The sequence below is a fragment of the Colobus angolensis genome, unplaced genomic scaffold (genome assembly GCF_000951035.1).
Source record: "Colobus angolensis palliatus isolate OR3802 unplaced genomic scaffold, Cang.pa_1.0 Scaffold477, whole genome shotgun sequence".
NCBI classification, from domain to species: domain Eukaryota; kingdom Metazoa; phylum Chordata; class Mammalia; order Primates; family Cercopithecidae; genus Colobus; species Colobus angolensis.
Window position 1 is genome coordinate 124,913 of NW_012118232.1, and position 8,369 is coordinate 133,281.

Genomic DNA, 8,369 nt, shown 5'->3' on the forward strand with positions numbered 1-8,369 from the left:
AGAGATGGAGTCTCACTGTGTTGCACAGGCTAGTCTCAAACTCCTGGACTCAAGCAGTCTTCTTGCCTCTGTCTACAATTGTCTTTTTTTGTTCTTTTTTTTTGAGACGGAGTTTCGCTCCTGTCGCCCAGGCTGGAGTGCAATGGCACTATCTCTGCTCACTGCAACCTCCACCTCCCAGGTTCAAGCAGTTCTCCTGCCTCAGCCTCCTGAGTAGCTGGGATCTCCCAAAGTGCTGGGATTACAGGCATGAGCCACCGTGCCCAGCCAATTTTTAAAAATTTTAAATCGAAAAAGCCAACAATTGTGAGTCTCTGCAGTCAGCCCCTCACCTGAAGGCTGCCCCTTGAGGCACTGTCCCTTACTGCCTCTGTCCTCACCCCGGGTACCTGGAACTCTTTGCCTTGTTCAAGGAGTAGGGCCAGAGGCCTGGTCCAACCAGGTTTTGTCCTCCTGTTGTGACTTCTACCTTCTGCTCCTCAGCTCAGGCCTCATGCCTGCCATACCTCCTGCACAGCCCTGGGGCTCTGAGATTCACTCTTGCTCCCAACTAAGCCACCAGCACATCAGTTAGTAGTTAATGGCCATGACACCCACATTCTTGGAACCAGTGAGGAACAGCTGCTCAAGGATCAGGCTGAGCCTAGTTCTTGAGTTGTGTGATCTCAGGACTACCCCTGTCTGGGTCTTCACACCCTCATCTGCAGAATGGGAATAATGATAGCTCCTCCTTTCAGGGCTATAGTCAAGATCAAGAGAACTCATGTTGAAGACCAGCCTGCACAGGCTCTGGCATACAGGAACCCCGCCATCATCACTGGAAGGTGCTAGATTGTTACATTGGGGGATGGGGTTGTTGGCACTTAGCTCCTCCCCACAGGAAAGGACCAGTTTCCTGTCTGTGAGTTGTTGGCTTTGACATACCGAGCTGTAGCCCCGTGGAGACTGATCACAGGGGAGCCTGCGATCCACTGACCAGAGAGTTGCCCAGTATCTTGTAGGACCAGGGGCACAGTCCCCCCGCCCAGCCCAGCTCATTTCACAATCTTCCAGGAACAGCCTGTACCTTGGCATGGCCCTGAGAAAGAGCAAAGACAGTGTTGCCCATCCTATTCCAACCTTGTCACAGGAAGGATATGTGTCTGGCCATGTCCAGCAGATGTTTGAGGTCAAATGTGTAGCCTAGGATAGCTTCCTGGGCAGCTGGCCCCAGGTTGGGTGTGGGGGAAGGGAGGGCAGAAGTCAACATTGAGAAGGGACAGCGAAAACGGCTCGGGGTAGAATTTCAGACCCTATCTGCCTAGGGCAGATTGGAGTAAGGTCTTCCCAAGCTTCTTACAGGATCAGCCGCCATGAGGGTCACCCAGGTACCATGTTGGAGGCCTGCTTAGCCAACCTCGACTAGATGTGACTGGCTCTTCTCTACACACCCAATTGAGACCACAAATCCCAGATGCACGAACCTGCTGGGTTTGGCCCACCCCAAGCCAGGAGGTAGTGTGGTCAGGATGCCACACCATATGCCAGGAACTTGGTGTGCCAGTCTTGGCTCTGTCATTGCTCTCAGGATGTCACTTTACCTCTCCAGAACTCAGTTTCCCCTTCTGGAAAATGGATCTATACACAGTAGCCCACAATTTGTGGAATGCCTGGGGACTGTGCCCAGAGATCTTTTGAAATTTAATCTCATTGCTCACCTGATTCTGAATATGAAAGTTGAGGCTTCAGGAGGAAGCAGGCTACCCAAGCCCATGATCCATGGTGGCAGCTCGTACATAGGTCTGGCTAACTGGGTTCTGGTGCAGAGCTGAACCAGGGCAGCCGCCTGCCAGCTCTGAGACCACTGTGCTGCTGGGCTCAGTCTGTGCCGCCCCGCCTTCCCCTGGAACAGGTTTTCTACTCAGAAGTTGGCCTTTAAGGATCTCCCACCTGAAGGGCCGAAGCTCCGGATGCTCATTTTTCCCTGACTGGCTTGGGAGCCTGGTGAGGTGTAAGGGACCCCCTGTTTTTCATCCCTGTCTTCACTCTGTCCTCCTAGCTGTGTTCTCTGCCCAGCTCTGGATCCTGGAGGTGAAATCAAATGGGAGAATTCTGTTGGCCCAGGCAATGTCATCTTCCTTCAGATGTGTGACACCTTCCTAAGTCTGGCCAGACAGCAGGGGCAGAAACTCAGGCCCACCTGGGACCTGGTGACCCAGGCTGTTCAGTGGCAGCCAGAGGTAGGGGCACAGACTGGAGGTGTTCATTGTATAAACACCCTTATATCCTGAAGGGGATCCAGCTGGGATTGGGCTGGATGCCAAATAAGACAGGCAGCACGTGGAAGCCCAGGACCCGGGTTCAAGTCCTACATCCACTAGAGCAGGCTAGGAGAGCTTAGATAAATCACTCATCTGTCCATCCATGAATCAACCACCCACGATCCACACAACACACATTTATAAGGCATCCTCTGTGTGTCAGGCGCCATGAGCAGGTGAAAATCTGCCCTCAGAGGTTGCAAAGGTGTAAGCATGGGAACAATCTAATAAGAACAGAGAGATGAGAGCAGGGTGTATGTGCGAGCAGGGTCCTGGTGTTGTGCAGGGTACAGCTTGCCCTAGTGGACAATGATGATGCAGCAGAGGTGGACCCAGAGATGACCAGGCAGTCAGGGCTCTAAGCTGGGTGCACACGTGTGCATGTGTCACAGGACTCTGACTCTCTGGAGGCTGTTGGCAGAAATCTGGAGGCCCCATATCCCTGCAGTAATCGCCACACAGCAAAGTAGTGTGTTTGACAGGAAATACCTTGACAGCCGTTGCATTTACGTTGCAGAGCACAGAGCAGTAGCCCCTGCGACAGTCAGCAAGCCCAGACCAGCAGAAAGGGGTGGAGAGAAGGGGGCTTCACCTGTTCTGCCCTTAGACTCTGCTCCCAGCTTCTGGCCTCAGGCTACCCCAAGCCCTAGGATCCAGTGCGAGCGTTAAAGGAAGTTCACAAAGCTTTCCTGGCCTTCTTATCAAGGACAGCTTTGGGAAGGAGTGGGTTGGCAGGAAGGCCTCTGGGGGCCGCCCTGGAGTTAGGCTGAGGGACGAGGGGGTGGTGTAGCTTTTTTGTGGCAGCTCTCAAATGCTGGTGTCCAGCCTCCCAGTGCAGTCCCATCTCCTGCCTGTCTCTCTTCTACCTCGTTGTGGTGGCTTCATCTCTGGCTGGGCCAGAATCCCACTGGAAGACCACAGTGGACACCTTTCTGAGGCCCACTCCAACCAACTGGGTGGGTGAACTCAGCTTAGTCTCTTGGCCTCTCTGGGCTGGGAGTGCCCTTCTGAGCAGGTACCTTTAGGCCTCCATTTCTCCGAAGGAAACAAAGAAAGGGACTTTCGATCCTAGCACAGAACCAGGAAAGGAAACAGGTCAGGAAGGAGGTGGCCGAGGTACTTCCTGCATGCTGGACCTTGATGACAGCAGTCCCCACATCCCAGATTAGCCTCACTCTAGACTCCAGTGTGTCCACCCCAGTCCCTCCTGGGGTAGGGCCCATCTAGCTGCCTCCAGCTAGTTGCCTGGTGCACGGTCGGTGCTTGCAGAGGGAGTGCCCTGCCTCTCTGTCTGTGCTTTCTGCGGGGGAGGATCCACTTTCTTTCTTTTTTTTTTTTTTTTGAGGTGGAGTCTCGCTCTGTCGCCCAGACTGGAGTGCAGTGGCCGGATCTCAGCTCACTGCAAGCTCCGCTTCCTGGGTTTACGCCATTCTCCTGCCTCAGCCTCCCGAGTAGCTGGGACTACAGGCGCCCGCCACCTCGCCCGGCTAGTTTTTGTATTTTTAGTAGAGACGGGGTTTCACCCTGATAGTCAGGATGGTCTCGATCTCCTGACCTCGTGATCCGCCCGTCTCGGCCTCCCAAAGTGCTGGGATTACAGGCTTGAGCCACCGCGCCCGGCCAGGATCCACTTTCAAACCTTCACGCGCACTGTTCCCTCTGCCAGGGACAGTGTACACCTCACCTGACCAAGCCTAAAAGTCACTGCCTCTGGGAAGCCTTCCAGGACCACTTTAGTCAGGCCAGGCCCTGCACGCTGGTCTTGCTTTGTCCAGCTCCATCTCCTCTTCTGAGTGAGGGCACTCCCCAAGGGCAGGCCTGGGTCCCCAGCATCCCCTGGGCTGTGCCGGGGCTCTTAGGAGAGCTTTTAACTTCCTCTTATCTACCATTCCTACTCCTGAACACAGTCCACTATCTTTTCCCTGGAGGAGCTGAGCAGGAGGGGAAGCAGCCACTTTACCTCACCAAGACCTCTTGGATGCCCTTTCTGGGTTTTTGGCCCTCCCCTAGCAGCCATCTTCCCTGAGGGCTACCAGGGCTTTGGGCATCCGTCTCTTCCAGAGCTACCTTCAGCGGAAGAGATCGTGAGCAGGAAGGGAACAGGACAAGGAAAGGGGGCTGTGGGCTGTGGGCTGGGGGCTCCAGGGGAACACCCCTGAAAGACACACTGCTCCCCAGCTGTCTGTCCCTGCGGCTTGCGATGGAGGCTGGGGGTGGGGGATGGGGGAGATGGCAGGGGCTGGTCCTCGGTCCAAATCCAGGTCACTCCCAGCCTGCTCAGCAGCCGCTCAGTAATTAGGGGCCAGCAGGACGTGGGCAGGCGGGTGGCAGGAAGCCTAATTGTCTGATTTTTCAGGTAATTAACGGGCGGCTGTCTGGCTAGTCCCCACGGGGTCCAGCATCCGCCACCCCATCCCCTGGGTAGCCCTAGCTGCCTAATGAGGCCAATTACTGAGTGGTGCCCAGGTTCTCATTAGCCACCTGGAAAGGCCATGTGGGACTGGCACCAGGGGGCAGGGCTCAGCCAGCCATGGTGGAGGCTGGGCCTCTCCTCCAGAAATTGGGGTGCAGCATGGACTGGCTGCCGGGCTCCGCTGCTGCCTGTTGAGGAGTAGCCAGTCCGACAGCTGGGACCTCCCTCCACAGCTCCCTTTTCAGGATAGTAGCTTTAGGTCAAACACCAGACTCCCTTCCCACCTCCCAGCTACATGGCCTTGGGTATGTCAAGCCCCTATCTGGCCCTAGGATTCCTGGATCAGAGATGATGGACATAAAGCCCAGTAGGTGCCCCGCTCATGGGTGGGCACTCACTTTCCAACAGTGCCAATTTGCCAATTCCTATCCTGACTCTACCTGTGAGGAGCAGAAGGCCAGAGGAGATAGAGACTGAGGTCACCAGCATGTCAGGAGCCCACTCTGCAGGGCCCTGGAGGCTGAGGGCAGCAGAGACAGTCCCCTGGTATTCACCCCAGAGGACCTCAGCACCTGGGTGGGGAGTCTTAGGAGGGGTCAGTAGAGGTGACCAGACCAGGTTGGGGGTGCTCTAGGAATGACTGGTCATCCAGGGCATCTGAGCTGCAGGAGGAAGGGAAGCAGGCAATCCTCAGGAAATGAGGGGATTCGGATACCGTGGTGGAGCCCTCCCCGTCCCTGGGTGCTCTGGGACATGTAGGGAAAGAGCCCAGAGTGCCCAGGCTCCTGTCTGAGGCAAGAGCTGGTCTTTTCTTGGTCAACTCTCGCCATTTTCGGCCCAGGAAGTCGGGGGAGGACCTGCATCCTGGGATGTTGAGCTTTTTGGGCTTCTGTGGCTCTTCTGTTTTAAGAATTTTGTGACCTAATTCCATGCTGACAAATTCCGTGCTGTTCCGGCTCCTGTAATCGTCAGCTAATGCTACTTTTGGTCCTGCTGCTGGCCTAGAATCTAAGTTAAGAGTTTCCAAAATGTGTCCCCCAGGAGCCCTTGGGTAGAGGCGGAAGCGAGGGGTGAAGGGATGCCTGACCCCACAGCTGGAGCAGCTTGCCTTTGGTCACTGGGAAAATATTGGTAGCTGCCCCTTTGTGAGCTCTTGCCTTGTGCAGGGAATCTGCCTCTATGGTTGCGTTTTGTCTTCATAAAACCCCAAAAGGAAGATAACATCACAGTCCCATTTCCCAGATGAGGATTCTGAGGTTATTGCAGGCTAAGGCTGAGCAGCCTGCCTCAGGTCTCAGAACTTACAGGAAGAGCCGGGACTTGGATCCAGTTTCCATTCTGAGCCACCAGGAATATGGGTTCCTTAGAAAGAAAACTAGGTGCGGGGTTGGGGATGTGTGTGTCACATTCATTAAAACTTGTTTCCTCCAATCCGGGTGTGGGCGCTGGCCTCTCTGTCCCAGGGGCGCGTGGTTCTAGCCCCAGGTTACCCAAGGGCCCCTGCATCCCACCACGCGGTGTGGTGTCTATGTGTTTGAGGGCCCATCTGCCTGTTTCCCTTCCCTCTGCTGTGGGCTCTGCTTTGCTCACGGTCCAAACCAATAAGATCCAGCCCAGAAATAGCATATGTTTCCAGCCTCTGCTCCTCCAAGTCATACATCGCCTGGTGTGATGTGTCCCTGTGTCAGCCTGCTTCAAGACTCAGGGCGGGGGTGGTTGAGGAGGGAGTGTGAGGAGCTCGCAGGGCCACCTCCAGGTTGAGAAACTTAGAGGTGAGGAGCCGGGTGAGCCCAGGACACAGCCTCAGAAGGCAAGTGGGGACCACTATTCCCTAGGCCTGGGACTGGGTTCGGGGCTCAGCCTGGGATGGGAGTCAGAGGTTGATGGCCCAGATTCATCCTGGGCCTAAGGGTTGAGACTTTAGAAACTAGCTGGGCACAGTGGCTTATGCCTGTAATCTCAGCAGTTTGGGAGACCAAGGTGGGTGGATCACCTGAGGTCAGGAGTTCGAGACCAGCCTGACCAACATGGAGAAACCCCATCGCTACTAAAAATACAAAAAATTAGCCCGGTGTGGTGGCGTCTGTCTGTAATCCCAGCTACTCAGGAGGCTGAGGCAGGAGAATCGCTGGAACGCGGGAGGCGGAGGCTGTGGTGAGCCAAGATCGTGTCACTGCACTCCAGCCTGGGCGACAGAGAAACTCTGTCGAAAGAAAGAAAGGAAGGAAGGAAGGGGAGGGGAGGGGAGGGGAGGGGAGGGGAAAGGAAGAAAGAAACTAGAGTTGGGGCCCAGAGGTTTGGGCTTCAGTCTTGTCTAGCAGTCAGAGGTCTAGACTCAGGAGTTAGAGGGTCGGGTTCACTATTCACAACCTGACAAGGATGAAGGTCCAAGCTCAGTTTGGGGTCAGGGTCAGGACTCAGGGTGGTCCCAAAGGCCACGACTGCATGAGGAAGAGGTCCCCAAAGACCCAGAAGTCTTCCTATTTTCTGGAGATGACTCAGAGCAGGACTGGTAACAAAGAGATGCCTGAAAAATGGGCTTCTAGGGCTTGGACATGACTCTGCACAGGGTGGTAGCCAGGTGTGGTGGCAGCGCCTACAGTCCCAGCTACACAGGAAGCTGAGGCAGGAGGATCACCGAAGCCCAGAAGTTTGAGGTTACAGTGAGCTATGACAGTGTCACTGCACTCCAGCCTGGGTGACAGAGCAAGACTCTGACTCTAGAAAGAAAGCAAAGGGCTTGGACCGAATCTTATTCCCGAAGGCCTCCAGCCCCGGCTGCCTGCCTACTCTCAGGGTGTGCTTCCCCTGAAAACCTGGCTGCTCATCTCTGAAATGGGGGTGATCATATCCCCCACCTTCACGCCGATCGTGCTCCCTTAGCGTTGCTGATTTCTACCCTCAAGGCTGTAGGCTCGAGGGACCAGAGGTGGCTGAGCTATTAAGTGCGGATGAGTGTTTGAGGTGGGTGTGTGAGATGCCTAGTGTGGATTCGTGCCCTTTCCCTACCTCTATGGCATGGGGGCCTCAGGGGCGGGGCTGAGCCAAGGCTCTGGGTCCCCAGTCACAGCCCAGGGCCCCATCACTTCCCAGGCTGCCTCCGAGAGGTAGCTCTGTGGCCTGTTCAGGCCTCATATGTCCCACCTGAGCAGGGGACAGGCAGTGCCTGCCTCCATTCCAGGCCTCCGTTCTGCCAACTGGGATTTCCCGCCTCTTCTCCATTCTGGGCCCAGCGTGGACAGACATTTGGGGACCAGCCCACATGGCGGCCAGTGGAGGAGCCAGGGTGGAGTAAGCCAGCAGGAATGAGAGGCAGCGGAAAAGGGTGCAAGGGGGAAGCCTTATCACAGGCTTCTCTGTTCTCATCTCCCACGGGGCCTGGTCACCGACCAGCCTCAGGCACCAACCCACAACTGGGGCAAGAGGTCTCCCCTCCCCAGGGGACCACAGGAAGATTCAACCAAGGGAGAAACCAATCCTGTGTGAGGGGCAGAGGGGTGGGGGCTGGAAGAGGAGAGCACCCTTGGGGGACAGCAGTGATGGAGTTCAGAGCCAGCAAGAAAGGGGTGGACAACAGGGGGATTGCTCTGCTGCCCAGGATGGGAGGCCTCCAGGGTTTGGCTGTCAAAGTCCTGGTCACCTCCTCCAGCTGAGCT